Source organism: Meles meles, chromosome 4, assembly GCF_922984935.1.
Source record: "Meles meles chromosome 4, mMelMel3.1 paternal haplotype, whole genome shotgun sequence".
Taxonomy (NCBI): Eukaryota; Metazoa; Chordata; class Mammalia; order Carnivora; family Mustelidae; genus Meles; species Meles meles.
The window spans coordinates 156,873,507-156,892,195 of record NC_060069.1 but is presented as its reverse complement, the minus strand read 5'-3'; the positions used below and the strand labels follow the sequence as shown (position 1 = coordinate 156,892,195).

Sequence of the window (18,689 nt, the reverse complement as noted above, 5' to 3'; positions counted from 1 at the left end):
TCCGGGGGCTTCAAACTTGTGATGGTGTTGGGGAGCCTGGCTGGCGCAGTGAGTAGAGCACGTGACTCTCTATCTTGAGGTCATGAGTTCGAGCCCCGTGTTGGGCACGGAGCCTTCTTAAAAAACAATAATATGGTGGCTCAGTCGGTTAAGTGTCTGCTCTTGGTTTTGGCTCAGGTTGTGATCTCAGGATCATGAAATTGAGCACCACGTTAGGCTCTGCACTCAGTTCGGAGTCTGCCCGAGATTTTCTCTCCCTCTTCTTCTGCCCTTCCTGCTCATGCTCTCTGTCTCTTTCTCTCTAAGATAAATAAATATATCTTTTAAAATAATAATAATAATTAAAACAATAAATTAAAAACAGCTTTGTTGAGATAATAATTTACATAGTAGGGGTGCCTGGCTGGCTCAGTCAGTAATGCATGAGACTCTTGATCTCAGGGTCATGGTCATGAGTTTGAGTCCTGGGTTGGGCACAGTTTGCTTGAAGAAAATTGACATACCATAGACTCACCCGTTGGGAGGTTACGGTAGATGCGTTTTAGCAGATCTCTGTATTTACATGTATATTATGAATGAATCCCATTTTCCAACACTTCCACCCATCCAAAAGGCTCCCTTCACCTCTTAGAGAGGAAACCTGCTGGTCATTTCAACTCTGTCAGCTGGCAGAGAACACGAGAGGATAGTTTACAGAATGCTGCTTCAACACTCAACCTTTGTTCTCATATTTCAACTGATGATACCTATTTTTCAGTGAAAAGGCATTGCATGTCTTTTACAGGATGCAATTGTTGAACACAGGTTTTTTCTGAGACTTGCTAATGTCATTGATCAGGTAAGATTTATCACATGCCTGTGAGCTTAATCACAATTTCATATGTATTTTACTATATAGGAAGATCTATGTAAAACTACATGATCTATTGCAAGCATACCAGTCTGTGGCATGCATGTTTTATAATCACCTTAATTCTTGGGTTCACAGGAATGGGCTGCAGCTCCTAAACGTGATAAAGATGTGATATTCTGTGAATGTGCTCAGTGCATCTGTTTTGGAGTGCATAGCTTCTGGTTCAGATATCTTTGCATGTATATTGCTTTGGAAATACTTTCTCAGCTTTGGAGGCATTCTCCAAACACTTTCTGACATAGCCCACATTCCGGGGTATTTGCAGAAGAGCTACCGCTCTCCCCCCCACGATCCATTTCCGGCTGCACAGCTGAGTGGCCCAAAGAGGAAAGAGTATCTAGTGGTTTGGAGAATTTAGTTCAGTGGGCCCTGGAGGTCTTTATTTTTAACAGTATGATTAAACAATATTTCTGACAGCACAGGAAATTAGACACATGTTTATGAAGTGCTTCTTTGGAAAAGGGCACAATGCCAGGGTATAAAGCAATGATTTATATACTTCATTCATTAAAAAGAAATTTTAACAGCAACTATGGGCTAGGTGCAGTGGGAGATAGGAAGTTGAGTCATTTTCCTCTTCAAGCGCATACCATCTTAGGAGGAAACAGGACCTGGGTGTTATTCTTAGGTGATCTGTGTTTGCTGATGAACTTTGGAAACCTACATGTTCTTTTCTTGGCTGGGTTTGGCAGAAAAATCGTTTCTCAATTACTCTGGAGACAGAAGCCTTTTGCTTCCCCCTGAATAAAAGTTTCTTTCTGATCAGAAGAGCAGGAGTTAAGTGGATCCAGCTGTTTTTGCGAAGGTACATCTGCAGCTTATGAGATCTTTCATCTTAACCTTGATGGTAGCAAACTTCTGTACCCGTCATTAAGGGGACACGGCAGGTTCCGAGGGGGCTCTGACCGGGAGCCAGACCCAACCTGGGTGCTGATTCTGGCTTTGCTGTTAATCAGCAGGGTGATCTTTGGCATCAACGTTGATTTCCCCGGGGTCTTGGTTGTTTCATCTAGAAAAGGAGGGCACTCGTGGTGATAAGTTTTTAGGTCCCTTTCAGCAAGAAAATTCCATGAGGCTTTTTTCACTGAGGAAACAAATCCCTGGCAAGCCCTTGTCTAATAATTACTGTTAGGTAACCCTCCTAAGGTATTATGACTTTTCTAGTCTGCAGGTGGTGCACATTTTTTCTTTCCTTAGGTTTATAATGGAGCAAAGTTAAGAAACATGTTACTGATATGAATTGAGGTTTCAAACATTGATTTTTGCCCAAGTAGTAATGAGAAAATTAACTTTTGTGTTTTTTGTTTTTGTTTTTTGTTTGGGTTTATTGACCCCACCCCCTTTAAAGATTGATTTATTTGAGGAGGGGCAGAGAGGGAGAGTCTTAAGCAGACTCTGCACTGAGCTCGGAGCCCCACATGGGACTCGATCCCATAGTTCTGAGATCAGGAGCTGAGCTGAAATCAAGTCAGATTCGTAACTGACTGTGCCACCCGGGTATCCCAAACTTTTGTGTTATATAGGTATATATATCACATACACACACATACCCTTTCTACCACGAAAATGAGAAATCAAATCATTAACGTAGGCAAATTAGAAGTGAGACTTTGGAGTTTCAGTGTTATTTCTCCTGTCCTCCTCCGACCTCCAATTCCAAGACTGATACACCATGAAGATGGTGACAGAGGTCATATGACACCCGCATCCCAATGTCCCACATTCTTAAATAAAAAGGATAAAGTCCCTGTTTTTATAATGTAAAAGGTAGTATTTGTTCATCTTTTAAGTTTTAATGATTATTTCTCGGTTATCTGAAAAAGCTGTGATACAGTCTTCTGAAGAACAAAGGATGTTCTTCATAACAAAGAACGACAGAACAAAAACATAAAAATTGAAGATTCGGTGTTTTTCCTGCTTTCTGGAAACATGATGTGAAGCAACTGGGCATAGGGAACGCTGGTACATTTTGATAAAATTCAAATATCAGGTCTTAGGAAGATCTGTAAGTCTTCATTCTCATGAAACAAATAACCTGTTCTTCAATTTTAAAAAGGCATATCAAGAAAATCAACCTCAAAATTTAGGTAAAGTTTAGGTGTTAAGTCAAATCTCCAATTTCGTTAAGTCATGGGAAGTGTGATGATCCTGTCATCAGAAAACAGTTCCTTTCTGTCCTCAGCTGAAAATGGAAAATAAAGTGCCTGCCTGTGATACAGGCTTGGGATGAAAGGTCAGAACTGCGGGGAGGCAGGAGCTCGCCCAGACACAGAGAGGCAATGACCAGGAAGGATCTGATAGATAGCACGCAGGTGATTTAGATGGTAACGAGTGGGCATAGAGTTTTACAAAGCTAGATGTAAACAATATAAAAGTAAGTTAAAAAAAAAAAAAAGGGAGGGGGGTAAGTTTCAAGCAAATTAGGTCCTGCTGCAAATGACAGAAAACCCAAAGTCCAGAAGCTTAAAGATGATTCAGATGTTTTCTCTAAACAGTTGTGTGAAAGGTGCCCCAACCAATAGGAGCCCAGGTTCCTTCTACCTGGTTGGTCATGTCCTCGATGTGAAGCTTCACCTTATGGGCCAAGACAGCTCTTCAAGTCCCATCTAGGCAGCAAACTGAAAGAAGGGGGAAGAGAACAAGCTCCTCCATTTATGGATACTTCCTGGAAGTGGCAAATACCAACTCTCACATCCCACTGCCTAGCATTAAGTCACATGGTCACAACCAGATGCATGGGAGGTTGGGATTCTGGTGGAGGTCGGGTTTCTTGATTCTGGGTACTTTGTGCTCAGTTAAAAATTCGGGTTCTATTGTTGCAGAAGAGTACCTCTGTGTGCCAAAGGCTTTTAACCCTGCCCCGAGAGCATTCTGGCCCTTGCCTTCCACTTCCGATAGGGTGTCAAGCTCCACTGGAGTGTCTAGACTGGAGGCTGCCGTGTCAGCAAGTCCATGTGATTTAAGGTCACGTAGGGTGGGGTCTTTGGGTCATGAGGTAGAAGTACAGCTTCAAGGAGGGCTCGGGACTGAGAATCAATATATGGGAAACCAGCAGGACTTATGAACTCTGGTCTCAGAGCTTGGACGGGCTTTCCTGGTTGGCAGCACTCCATGTACGTTGCCATTCATTGATGCCAAGAGAGTACACTGCCCATGACTCCACGGGAAGAGGACAACGGAAGCTCCACTTTGGATACTTTCCTGGACTCTGCCCTCTGTACTTCTACCCTTGGCTGACTTTAATCCGTATCCTTTTGTTTTAATTAACTGTAACTACGAGTATAACAGCTTTTAATGAGTTCTGTGAGACTCTCCAGTGAATGACTAAACTGAGGATTGTTTGGGGAATCCCACAACCTCGGAATTGGTCTCAGAAGTGAGAGTGGTTTGACGTGGACTGTATTTATGCTACCTGCATAGCTTCCCAACCATTCCCTGGTCAAGGCACAATGGAAGGAAAGGGCTGGCCTGCTTCCGGCCAGAGGCTCTATGCGTGCCAGGCCTCACTGTCTGACCTGAAAAGAAAGGTTCTAGTGTCTGAATAAGCTTGTAATTCAGTCAGGACATCCCAACATACGGCAACAAAAGACATCTGCTATCAAGGAAGGGGAGAACGTTGGAAGAGAAACGCAAGCCATCACAAAATCGAACTTGCCCTTTCAACCACGTGAATATCTATGTACCTACCTTCCAATATGTAGTACTGATTCATCCCTTTTGCAAAAGCAACAACCTCAAAGTCCCATTCAAGCACACCCTTCAGTTCCAAAGCCTGCTTCGTGGATGGTGTCCAGAGTTATTCATCAGTGCGGAGGGGCTCCTTATGGTTTGGAAACCCAGGCCCCTAAAGAAAAGTTCTGCTTCAAAATGAGCAATATACAAAGGTTCAGTAGGAAAAATATTTAGAGCAAAACCCCCCATTTGGAAAGGGGAGTCAAGAAGAACACCAGCTGTCCTTGGCCCACAGCAGTGATCAAATCCTATGGGAACAGGAATGGTGAGGACCCCCTTCTCCGGCAACAGAGTAATGTGAATTACCCATGTGAATACCTCTGGCTCTGGAACAATTCTTCTTGCCCAGTATCCTCCTGACCCTGCCCTCAAGGAGGACTTCGTTGTCCCTCATCTTTAAAAGCCCCATCAGAAGTGAGCATTAGAGAGTATTTGCTGCCTGGGAACTGAACAGATACAGGGTCCTGGGAGTTACTTTAGGGACTGGTCAGTCCCCTGCAATTTGGAGCTAGTTTGCAGTTTTCTTATCAATATGATTAATATCTTCACAAACCTCTGGGTTTCTGATATGCTCGTTCCTGGTCTATTTCTCTTTAGGATTGCCAGATTTAGCAAACCCTAAGAAAACAGGATTCCCAGTGAAGCCTGAATTCAGCGGTACTTTGGAGGTAAAATATTTGAGACAGTCTTACCCTAAAAAATTATTTGCTCTGCTCTCCTACCTGATTGTCTTCAATCTAATGACCACTGCCCTCAGACAGGAAGACAACGCCCATACACTGATGTTTGCCTCTTGACTGGCTCTCACCGTCTACAGACAGAAAAACTGAGACAGGAAGCTTTGTGAAACCACGGGGGCCCAGTAAAACTGCCTACCCAGGCTGCCTTTGCATGGAGTGTAGGAGCTTGGGTTTTTTGATTCAGCAAGACTCCAAATGATCAGGTTATGAGTCAAATTACATTGGAGACTCCAGACAGAAAGGGCTTCCTTGGCAGAACAAATTCTTCATTCTGTTTCCAGGCTGCCCGGCTTCTCCCCCCAAGCTCACCTCTCTTTTGGACTTTTCAGGAAGTGGCAGGAAGCAGCTGAATGTGCTCCAGATTCTGAAATTTTCCAACCATTTTTTCTGGACGCTCTGCCTTCGTCAGTAGACAGTACACCTTCTAAGGTAGCAATGGGAACGTGCTACCCAATGTCTCATGGCCACGTCCTAAAGGTCATCATTTTTCCTACCAGCCTATGGAGTCCTTGGCATTCAACTACTTGATCAGTGCACCATCTTCGGTTCTGTTAGGACTGGAGTCAGCTGCAGGCATCAGAAGTCACAAAATAATAGTCACTGAAGCAGGTTAGTTTCCTTTTGTTACTCTAACAAATTCCCACGAACTTAGTGGCTTAAAACAATGCACGTTTATTCTCTTATAGTTTTAGAAGTCCAACATCAGAAATGAGATTTCTGGAACTAAAGTCAAGGACCTGCAAATCTGGTTCCTTCTGGAGCAACTAGGGGAGAATCTGTTTCCTTGACTTTTCCAGTTCCTCAAGGTCACTCATGCTCCTTGGTTTATTATGTCCCTTCTTTCTGTTTTCAAGGTGAAACCCTCTAAACTTAGCTGCTATTATCTCCATCTCTGACATTCCTACCTCCTTCTTACAAGCCCCCTTTTGTTGACATGGGGCCTCCCAGATCATCTCCTCTCTCAATGTTCTCAACTCAACTGCAACATCCCATTTGTAAGATAACATATTCACAGTTTCCAGGGATTAGGATGTGGACTTCCCTTTTGGGGGGAAGTAGGGAAGGAGTACTATTCTATCTACTACAACAAGGAAGAAGTTTATTTTCCTCTCAGATGAATGGAGGCCGTCATTATCAGTATGGGGGAGGCAACGATCATGAGGAGCTCAGGCTGCTTTTGCCTTGTCCTGCTTCATCCTCAGGAGGCAGCCTCCACCGCATGATCCAGGAGGACCCCTCAGACTGTAGTCAGCGCATCCAATTCTAACCAGCAGGATAAGCAAGGGGGAAAAAAGGACTTGCAACCTCTTTTCAAACATACTTCTTGAGAGTTGCACTCTTGGCTTCCATGAACATCCTTTTGGCCCAAACTTGGTCATATGGCCACGCCTAGTGATAAGTGTGACTGAGAAGTGTAGACATTATTCTGGACAGACCCATGGCCAGCTTAAAAAAAGTGGGGGGCTCAGGCACGTGGTAGCTCAGTCGGTTAAACATCTGACTCTTGGTTTCAGCTCAGATCATGATCTCAGGATCATGAGGTCGAGCCCTGCATCGGGCTCTGTGCTCAGTGAAGAGTCTGCTTGAGATTCTCTCTCTCTCCCTCACCTTTTGCCGCTCCTCCCTCCACCTCTCTAAAATAAATAAAATCTTTTTAGAAATTGGGGTTTCTACTACTACAAGAGAAAAGGAGGATCTCTTTTGGGGGACAGCCAGTAGTCCCTCCAGTGTTTCTAACTTTCTAAAATTGTATGTACATTTTGGGTGGAAAATGAATTTAATTCACATGCGAGTGTGCTAAATTCCAGAAGCAGATGGATTTTACCTAACAGCTACTAGTCTCATGCTGATCTTTGGAGTAATGTAGCAAGTTCTCTTTGTAGCCCTGAGACCAATGTTCCCGAAGGAAGGAAGGAAAGAAGGAAGGAAGGAAGGAAGGAAGGAAGGAAGGAAGGAAGGGAGGGAGGGAAACATTCATATAAATACCTTCCAGGAGAGAAGAACATAAAATGGAAGTTCGATGATTTCAGAAGTAAATAAAAGAGCTTTTCCTCCAGAACTTTGAGTGTACTGAGTGATCTACCAATTACCAGTAAGTGGGTAATCTGAGTTCTTACGGATGAGGGTGTGGTGGCTGGAGGAGGTGCATCTCAGAGTAGAAGTAAGGCACCAGGGGATGGATGGAGAAGCAGGAGATGGGGATGCTTCCCTGAGTTTCCCATAAGATTCATGAAGGCTACACTGGCATACCTCTTGGGAATGGGCTTTGGGTGAGACCCCATTGGGGATCCTGCCCTCTCATCTACAGGTATAAGCCCTCTTGCTCTCCTAACCCACACCTCCTACTAATCAAATCACATCAGGGACAGGCCCTGAGATGTCCTCTCTTGGCCCACTTCTTTCTTCCTACCTGATTGCCACAATTATCGTCCAGTCACTATTGTCTCTTGCTAAGATTTCTACAAAGATTTCTACAAAACTGAGATGTTTGGTGAGATGCTACTCTTCAATACATTTTGCACATTACAGCCAGAAGGATCTTTCTAGAATGCAAAGCTGATCCTCTAATGTTGTAGTTTGAATTGTGTCTCTGCAAAAAAAATTGGGTAGAGTCCTAATTCCAGGAGCTCAGAATGTGACCTTATTTGGAGATAGGGTCTTTACAGAGGTGGTAAATCTTACAAGATCATTAGAGGCCCTAGAATAATGACTCTTCATGCTGCTGGAATTACTTCTTCAATTCCTCTTTTCCCTTCTAGGCTGTACACTACAGGAAGGGAAAAATCTTGTCTGCTGTTCCCCAGTAAGTCCTCGAGATTTAGCATGATGTATACTTGGCACCCATAAATGGATGTGGGACAACTGGTCAAATGAATGAATGATACATTTTCCATGTAAATTCTGTATTTCTATTTCCATGTTTACCCCAACTTTTATTTTAAAATTTTCAAACACAGAATGCAGTCAAAAAAATTATAGGGTGAACAGACATATATCAAACACCTAGATTCTAGAATTAATGCTTGGCTATGTTTGTTTTATCACAGGCCTATCCATCCACCAATCTCTCTTATTTGAGTATGAGTTTCAAGTCATAGATGCCCCCAAGGTCCCTGGGAAACATGCATGTTCAGTTTAGTAGATACCCCCAAAGCAGCAGACTACAAATATTCCTGAAACTATATCCTTAGTCCTTTATGCTAATGTCATGATCATATGGATTTATAACTGGAATTTAAAGGTGGAGTTCTATAGAATTATCCAGTATTTCCCTGATTCTCGATCCTTACCTATTTTCAGATTAGGTGTATATTAAAGATTAATATAGATACTGCCCAGGTAAACCAAGAAGAGCCCTGTGATAACTGAGCAGCTAAATCAAGGGGTCCATAACTGAAATGGAACAGAGGACTGGAGGGTGCAGCCATTGTCCTGCTCAGTCGGGGTCAGAGAGGGTGAACCAAATTGTGGAACTTCCCTCCCGGGCTGTGGTAGCACCTGATCCCTCCTGACCACCCCAGCCCTCGTGGGATTCCAGGAAAATCCAGTAGGACACTCCTGCAGCTGATAATGGAGACAGCATGGGAAGGGGGCCACCATCATGTCTAAACCGTAGTGAGCCCCATCCCTGATGTGCCCTAGACCTTCATGAGCAATGGCAGGAAACCAAGTCAATTTCTGTGATTTCCTCCATGACATCATCTTGTTCTACTCTTTCCAGGGTTATTAGCTTTACTCCAAAGTACACATTCTGGGGGGCTTGTTTTGCATAAGTTCTGGCTACATTTATTATTTAAAAAAAAAACCAAAACTTTTTTTCTTTTTAAGTGGGTTTATACTTTAGAGTTTTGGGTGACTCCAGTACACAAACTCTCAGGGCACCGTGGCCCACGGTGGCTTTGCTGTAGGAAGTTTACAGCTGGTGCAATGGGCAGTGTCTCTGTGGGAAATGACACCCCACGTCACTGCAGATGAACAGAAGCCAACGACACAACCCAGGAAAAGACCCCGCGTGGTACCACATCTTCACTTTACCGAAGCTGAATTATTGCAAGGCTATGAAAATGAAATCAATGTCAGAGATAAAATAAGTGGTTTTAACAAGTTTCTCTACCCGCACTGCCTTTTTAACGCTGCAAGTGCTTATCATGTAGTATTCGTTGATTTGCCTATTAATAGGAGAGAAATTTAAAATGTCTCCCCTATAAATGGTGAGGATCTCTCGTAAGGAAGAACATCCAGCAATGAGTAAATTAATCTTGTATGTAAATGAAAACAACTCCATCCACGACTTCAGTTAGGAGAGCCAATAACATCCATGGTTTGTTTCAGATCATTTAAATTGGTTTCTGACTCTTGGCAGTTGGAAGAATGCTGACTCTGCCCTTATCAATGAATTCCTCCTTCCTCTCTTAAACTTTAATGACATATATATATGTATATATTTAACATTAATAGTAAATACTTCAAAGATTTTGTTTTATTTTTTAAAGTAATCTCTATGCCCAGCATGGTGCTCGAACTCACAACCCTGAAATCAAGAGTCTCTCACTCCACTAACTGAGCCAGCTGGGCGCTCTTAACCTTAACAATAAATACTTTAAATCTGATGGCAAATAATTTTGAAATCATGCATATTTGTGAGAAGAGCAAAGAAAAACAAAAGGTACCCATGTCCTAAATACCGCAGTACAGGCACCGTTGATAGTCCGGGGCATTTGTCTTTCTGCTAGATTTTCTGTGCTTTTTGTTTAAGTCAGAGACTTACGTTGCACGTGTTTTGTTTGATTTTTGTTTGCCTGTTTTTCATAGCAGTAATCATACAGATAAAATTCTGTATTCCTTTTAATCTTTGATTTTAACACAATCATTTTCTAATGTTAGGATATGATCTTCATAACTATACGATTTAGTTTTGAAGTCAACTTATAGAAGTATAATTTATATAAAAGTATAACTTATATAAAACAAAACAGAGCCATGGCGTCTGGGTGGCTCAGTTGGTTAAGCATCTAACTCTTGGTTTCAGCTCAGGCCATGATCTCAGTCCGCATTGGACTTCGAGCTCAGCTCGGAATCTGCTTGAGACTCTTTCCCTTTGCCCCTCTGCCCTGCTCTCTCTCAAATAAATAAAATATATTTTTTAAAGATTTTATTTATTTGACAGAGAGAGAGAGATCACAAGTAGGCAGAGAAGCAGGCAGAGAGAGAGGGGGGGAAGCAGGCTCCCCGCTGAGCAGAGAGCCTGCATGCCAAAGGCAGAGGCTTTAACCCACTAAGCCACCCAGGCACCCCCAAAATAAAATATTTTGTAAAAACAAGAAAATTAAATACATCCAGTGTGTGTGTGTATATATACACAGTTTTAAAACCACACACACATACATATACATAGTTTAAAAACCATATATATATATACATATATGTGTATATATATATGCATATTTTTTTAATGAGTTTTAACACATAGAATACCTGTGTAAGTACCTCCCTAATCAAGACATGGATTTTTCTATCCCCTTAAATGTACCCTCCTGACCCTCTGCAGTCTGCACCACCACAGCCACCCCCTCCCCATTGCCACCTCTCAGACACCCATTCATCTGGTGTACATTATGATTTATAAGTTCTGCCTACTTGGAACCTACACTAAGTATATCATTTGTGGCTCATCATTTGTGGCTGTCTTCTTCTGCTCAGTGTGTCTTGGGGACCCATCCATGCTGTTGTGTGTATCAGTAGCTTGCTTCTTTGGATGGACAAGTAGTGCTTTACTGTATGGGTGTGACTACAGATTGTTTATCCGTTCACCATTGGTGAACATTTGGGTTGTTTCCAGGTTTTCCTCAATCACAAAAATGCTTCTATGAACGTGCAAGTGAAAGTCTGTGCGGACATATGTTTTCACTCTCTCGGGCAAGCACTGGAAGTGAACATGCTGAGCCATTTATTAATTAGGCTGTTTGTCTCATTGGGTTTCAAAAGGTTTTTAAATATATTCTTATATATTAGTCAGATATGTGTACTGCTAATATTTTCTCCCGATGTGTTGCTTGCCTTTTGGTTTTCTTAGTGGTGTATCTGGAACAGCTGAAGTATAATTTACCATTTTTTCTTTCATAATTCAGGATTTTTATGTTTAGTCTAAGACTTTTTTTTGTCTACCCTAATGTCAGGAAGATCATCTCCTGTGTTCTTTCAGAAAATTTAACCTTTTAACACTTAAGTCTATGATCTATTCCAAGTTAATTTTTGTATATGGTGTGAGGTAAGGACTGAGGTTAATTTTTTTTCAAACCAATTTTTCATCATTTTGCAAATATCTAGTTGTTCCATGTGTTGAAAAGGTTTCCCTTTCCCCATCAAAATTACCTTGGCACTTTTGTTAAAACTCACAAGATTTTGTTGACTACATATTTATTGAGTTTATTTCTGGGCTTCCTACTCCATTCCATTGATGTATTTGTTGATCTTTAAGGCTTGACCATTGATTTTATTTTTAATTTTTTTTGACCATTATTTTATATTAGGTCTTAAAGTCAGGCAGTATAAATCCTCCAAATTTGTTCTTCTTTTTCAAAATTATACTTGCTGTTCTAGTTGATTTGCATTATCATATACATTTTTTAATTAGTTTGCCCATTTTTAACAACAGGCTGCTGGGATTGTTGAATGGGATTGCACTGGGTGGAAGAATGGACATCTTAAAAATAATGAGTCTTCTACTCCATCAATTTATAATTTATTGTATTTCTTTCAGTATAGTCATGTTTTTAGTGACAGATAATATCTCATTGAATTGGAGTTATAGTTTACCAAACCATGCCCATTTTGTCAATTAGGTTGTTTCTACTTTTTTAGTATTAATAATTGGCTGTAAATGTCATGGAGTTTAAAGACTTTTTTTTTTTTCTTTTCTAAGTTTAGGATTATTTTCTTGAGATAAATTACTGGGTCGACAAATATAAACATTTTACAGGCTTTGGTATATATTACCAATGTTTTTCCTCCTCTGTTCTCTACAGATTTATGATATCTTTTACCATATATTAAAATCTCATATACTAACAAATTGGAATCTGTTCTGAGCTTCTCTGTCCAATTGATCTTATGCCAAAATGATGCTGTTCTCTTTTAGCTTTACTATGTTTTATGCCTAGTAAAGCTCTTTTCCCTACAATTAACTTTTTAAAAAGATACATTAATTCCATTATTTTTTAAGAAAATTTTCATTAAGTTTACTCATTAAAAATTATATTGAGAGGAATTAGTTAAGCCTAAAAATTAATTTTATAAGACTGGACATTTAAAAAATTTAGATTTCCTCTTCAGAAATACTGTACCTTTCTCCATTTTTCATATTTTGTATTTCTTAATTCAGCCTTATAGTTTTATTCATGTACCTCAATCATATATTACATTCAAATTACTCTGAGTATTTTATATTTTTATTGCTATTGAACATGCAATCCTTATTTTCATTTTATTCTCCAAATGGTTACTGCTATTAAATAGAAATGCCTATTAATTGTTGTATACGTAGCTGTTTTAAAATTTGCAGGCATAACACATAAACGGTCAAAAAAGTAACAGTCTTCATTTCTCTGTAGATTAACCCAATATAGCTTTCCAGCAACCATTTCTGCTGAGGGTGTGGGAAAAAAGTGAATGTTACTATTTAGTTGGAACTCAGTCGATAGTGTATTACATTCTCTTCACCCACCCACAGTCTCCTTCTTGCTTTCTCCCTGAAACACTCTATCCCGCACGGGAAGAGGTGTATGGTTCAAAAATGCCATACATCTTGGCCAGTATCCCAGCAGGAGTAGTTTGCCGTCCCATCCCGGCATAGGCAACACCACGCTAAGAACCGTCTGGGGGGTTCTTAGAATAAGCCAGTGCTGACTCAGCCTGCAACTCACTCTTGCAGGGTCTTCTAATCCTGGGCTCTTTCCCTCAGACTCTCTGCTTTTTTCTGTCCTTTTCTCTAACCCGGCCCATTCCCATCCTCAGCTGGGATGGCAACTCCAGATGACGGGCAGGCAGCCAGACCCTGCCCCAAGATGTCCTTCGTTCTGTTCTCTTTTTGTGCCTTTTCTTCTAGATCAGACACAGAGCGTGTCTTTGGCAAAGTGCTCTTTATCAAACATTTCGTGACCTGGGTCTTAATTTGATGGAAGGGGAGTTGGGGGCAGCGGGGAGCCTACTAGAAATTACAAGGGATTAAAAAAATACCTTGGCTAATATTTCAACAATATTGTCTGCTTCTACCATGGAATTCAAATGTACAGAAAAGCACAGAGAATCGTATAATAAAGCTTCATGTCCCTATCACTCAGCTTCAGTAATTATCAACATGTCTCACCTATGGCCCTGCCCCAACCATACCTCCTCTCTCCTTTTTTTCTTCCCTTACCCCTGGAGTTAATTTAAAATAAAATTCCACATATCATGTCATTTCACTGTGGCCAAATATTTAAAGTATTTTCTAATACTTTTTCGGAGGTTTCTTTCTTTGGTGTTTCCCACAGGCTTTGGCGTGAAGCATTCACACTTTCTTATTTTTAATTGGTTACTATATTTTTATTTGCTCTTTGACCTAATATATTTGGGGGAATTTGTCTAAATTTTGAAATAGTTAAAACTGGGGTGGTTAAAGGATCTGGACCATACTTAGTTAACTGAATATGAGATTTTCTTTGTGGCATAGTATATAATCGATGCTTATAAATGCATACAGATACTTGAAAATGTGAATCCCCTGTGATTCCATTATATTTAATTGTACTTCTTACTTTGTTAAAATCCTCTATCCCTTTATTGTTTATCTACTCTATCTCTGACAGGGTGAGTTGTGTTAAGATCTTCTACTAATGGGGCGCCTGGGTGGCTCAATGGGTTAAGCCTCTGCTGGGTGGCTCAGTGGGTTAAGCCTCTGCCTTTGGCTCAGGTCATGATCTCATGGTCCTGGGACTGAGCCCCCACCCCCAATCAGGCTCTCTGCTCAGCAGGGAGCCTGCTTCCTCCTCTCTCTCTGCCTGCCTCTCTGCCTACTTGTGAGCTCTCTCTCTGTCATATAAATAAAATCTTTTAAAAAATTAAATAAAATCTTCTACTAACTGTATCTACTAACTGTCCATTTATCTATTTATTTATTTTCGCTGTATATATATTGTTATACATTACAGGTTCAATTGATTTAGTAATTGCCAATCAAATGTGAAAACCCCCAGTACCTCACAACGTGACTGTCATTGGAAACAGGGTCTTTACAGAGGCAATCGAGTCAAAACGAGGTCATTACAGCGAGCCCTACTCCCAGATGAGTGTGTCCTTACAAAAAGGGAGCACTTGGAGAGAGATGCTGACGCAGGGAGAAAGTGATGTGAAGATGAAGACACATAAAAGGCAAAGAGAAGAGTGCAGAAGAGACCCCATATGCAAGCCAAGAAGAGAAGGAAGGAGCAGGACTTTCCCTCGCAGCTCTTGAAAGGAACTGACCCTGCTGACGCCTTGTTTCCAGACCTCAGTCTCCAGAACCAAGCGAGAGAACCATGTCTGTTGCTCTGAGCTGCTCATCTGCACTACTTTGTGACGGCGGCCCCAGTAAGCTAATACACCATAGCACTCCCCTATGGCTCTTACCGTGTATCTTCACTATCGGTTTCTGCAAAATCGCCTTTGCCTGTAAGTTGCACTCCTGCTTGATTTTCACATTTGATTGGCAGTCCTTTGCCCGGGCTTTTCATTAAGACGCTGTGTCCCCTTGCACTGCCCAGACATTTGTCACGTGCACAGATGGAGCATGGTGATTGGTGATGGCACATGGGAGTCCTGGATCCAAATGAGTGGCTGCCATTTAGTCGCTACATGGCTTTGGGCGAGTCTGTTCATCCTTCTGGGCCTCAGTTTTTTTCCCTTTTGTAAGGTGAGCGAACTGTAATTGTCCCTGTAAGGATAGAACAAATTAAAATATTTAAGGTGCTTACAACAGTGCCTGGCCCACTGCAAGTACTTAACATATATGTGAGTCATTATGAATTCTGTCAACTTCATAATGAAGGTACTGAGATCATTTTACAGAGGCTCAGAGGAGTTAAGTCAGGAAGCTGGTGTGACAGGATTGGTAAAGGCTGGGCTGCGAGGGGGCAGGCCCTGAGATGGAGATTAATGTGCAGGAAATATATTAGGGGGTGCACTCGAGATCAACAGGTTTAGGGGTGGAGGTGAAGCAAGCAGGACTGGGTTGGGCAAAGGAAGAAGTTTAATTGTGATGCAATCACAGCCAAGGCTCCCCAGCCACTGGGAGCAGAGTGCCATGCTGTGAAGACTCTCATGCAGCCTCTGGGCAGTCTCCAGTGGTGAGGAACTGAGGGCTCCACCCCTCAGTTGTGAGATGTAAGGGCGCCATCTTGGAAGTTGGCTCTCCAGCCCAATCCAGCCTTGGATGACTGTGGCCTTGTCTAACATGTTGGCTGTGACCACCTGAGCCTTTGATCCAAAACTGCCCAGGGAAGGTGCCCCTGATTTCCTGACTCACAGATACTATGAGATGAAACATGTCTGTTGTGTTAAACTATTAATTGTTGAAGGTAATTTTTTACACAGCAGTAGATAACTAATATAGGGAGCTGTCCTTCAGAGTTGTTCCAAACTAGAAGAGGTCTTTATATCCTAAATAGACTAGTCATTAGATGTGGGCTGCCCCCCAAACCTCCCCTCACCCAACCAAAAGACCATGACTTTGGGCAAAGCAGTTATCTTTACCTAAGGACAAGTTGTGAAGAGTGGCTGAGCTGACGCTCTTGAGAGCAAAACTCTCAGCAGCTAGGGAACTTGTCCCTCAGTCCCGAAAGGTCTGAGCAGAGCATCACAGCCTCCACTGAAAGATGTTTAGTCGGACCTCTCCTACTGTCCTGAAATGGGATTTAGGCTCCCAGCTGAAACAAGCATAGTGTCCTACCTTCTAGCAAAAGATTCCTACAATTGGAGCTGGACACTCCCCCAGGATTAACCCCTGCTTCCACTGAATACTTCCCCAATCCTCTCCATCTCATCCTATATAGGGAGGGAGAGGAAAGAATGAAAGGAGGCAGGTGGCCTTGTAGAGAGTGCAGTGTTTCTCCTGGGAAGTGATGTAGAGAGGGAGGCTGCAAGGTAATCTCTCCTTGGTATCGGTTGGGCCTCCTGGAAGGCAAGGCTGGTCTTCCATTCCCTCCTTGCGAATCTGTCTAGTCAGCATTCTCGCTGAGTTATTCCTGTCTGCACTTTAGGAGGGAGCAAGAAAACTGAAGGCAGCAGGGTGGAGAGGAGAGGCCTTCGGTCAGCTTCCAGTCCAGCCCTTATGTGGGGTTAAGGATGTGTATTTCTTATGAGTCACGTGGACTCTGTGGAAGATAGACTGTCTTGAGAGGTCTTGCTGAACCCTCACCAAAGGCTGAGTGCACTAGTGGGTGCGGGCAGCGGGGTGATGGAAAAGGTCAGGCTGGAGATCAACCTCCCATGGAAATGTATGGAAGGGAAATGCTCACAAGACTTCCTCATAAGTGTCCCCTGAAAGTTTCCAGCAAGGGCCAGTTATCCATGTAAGCGGGAACCAATCAAGAGAGAACTTTGGGCAGATGCTGTTACCCAACTGCTTGCCTCAACACAGAAGCCAGGCCTGAAGAGGACGTTGAAGAAGCGTTCAAGAGCCAGGGCCATGGCTCGCACCTTCCAACCTCCACTAAGGATCTGGCGTCCCACTCAAGTCATGAGATTGGCACTTTGACATGGTCTGATTTTTACTAACTGAAATTGACCAGAAAGTTAGGGATATGGCCTAAGGTGTGGCTAAGGGATGGGAAAGATTCTAAAGAGCACTGATTGGAGAAAACTGGACTGTTTCCCGTTTGGAAGCCATCACACAGAGAGGGCTCAAAAACGGATTACACTGGTAATTGCTGGAACAAAAGCTCTTTGCCCTGCACTAGCATTCCATAAAGAGAGTGTGCAACCTACGAAGATGAGTAAAACATGGCATACCTGACCTCCAGGAGCAAGACATGTTCTGTTGTAAACTAAGTATAAAGCAGGTTTGCTGAGCCAACAAGTCTAGAACGGAGATCCTTGCTTCTTTTCCTGCTTCCCTGCACTGTCTACAGAGATTGGTATTTTACCAGTTCGAAATGATGGGTGAATCTAGCGGAGAGGGATTCAATCGTAACTACAGCACCAACCCTGTCGTCCTATAAAATGCCTTTAATTCTCAAGAGGGAGGCGCCGGTGATACTGACTCATGAAATTGTTTTACTGAAAATTTCTAATGTAATCTTAAACGTGATGCACTTGAAAACACGGACATCAGAACCAAGGAATTTAAAAACAAAAAGGACTTCTCCACCGCACTGCCAGTTACCAAAATAACGAAATGTTACCTCTGGGCTTACTGGAAAAGTCCTGGCTTAAAACACCTAACAGGGAATTTTATTTCAGTCAAAGCAGTGTGTTGCCTAACTCTGTACTGCTGCCCTGCCTGGAGGCACCTCTGCCCCCAAACCAATCTATGTCTCGTGTCTGGTTCAGACCGCTCTGGCCGGGAATAAAAAGGAGACCCGGCAGGTCCGGTCGGTCCACGCGCCGCCGGGACGAGGGCCTCCGGGCCGCGCCTTCCAGCGCTCTGCGCACCGCCATAAATATTCAGCACGTTGCAGGGCGCGCGCCGGGGGAGTACCCACAAGCCCCCGCGGTCGCGCGCGGCCGGGCTCCCGGGCATCCAGCGCCGCGGCTCGGAGCCGGGCGAGTCCATCCGGCGCTTCCCTGAGATCTTGGCTCTCGGCCCGGCGGCAGAGGCGGAGCGCGGGGCCGCAGGGAGGGAAGGCAGCACCGCAGAGCCGAGGACGCCGGTCCTCAGAACCCCCGGGAGAGACCGGGGGAGGACGAGAGACGACGAGAGGAAGGAAACTGGGGCGGGAACGCACTCCCAAGCTATCACGACCTTAATGCTCACTCCTTAGCGCAGCGCCTATGCGCCGCCCAGTCTGACGGGAGCCTCACCTCTCTGGCACAGGCAGGGCCCGCGCCGCAACCACGGCGCCTCCCACCACCGCGAGGCATGCCGGGAGAGAGCCGTTTTCTTCTCCCCTCCTCCCCACTCAGTAAACCAGGGAGAGGGGGCATTTCCGGCGTTAAGAGCGTCTTTACGGAAGGGGTGCGGCTGGCCTCGTCCCGCCCCTCACGCCCGGCAGGGGCGGGGCGAAGAGTGACAGATCTTCAGTTGGTTCTAAGGCCCGCCCCTGCACCGGAAAAAGGAAGGCGGGGGAGTC

General features: G+C 43.3%; 1 long non-coding RNA gene across 1 annotated transcript; it reads right to left on the bottom strand.

Moving 5' to 3' along the window:
• Positions 1-1,321: 1,321 nt before the first annotated feature.
• LOC123940547 lies at positions 1,322-18,567 on the bottom strand. The gene is made up of 3 exons (XR_006818082.1): positions 18,421-18,567; positions 15,031-15,334; positions 1,322-1,922 (listed from the first exon to the last, which is right to left on the bottom strand). It is a non-coding gene; the product is annotated as an uncharacterized LOC123940547 (long non-coding RNA).
• Between the last annotated feature and the right edge of the window lie 122 nt (positions 18,568-18,689).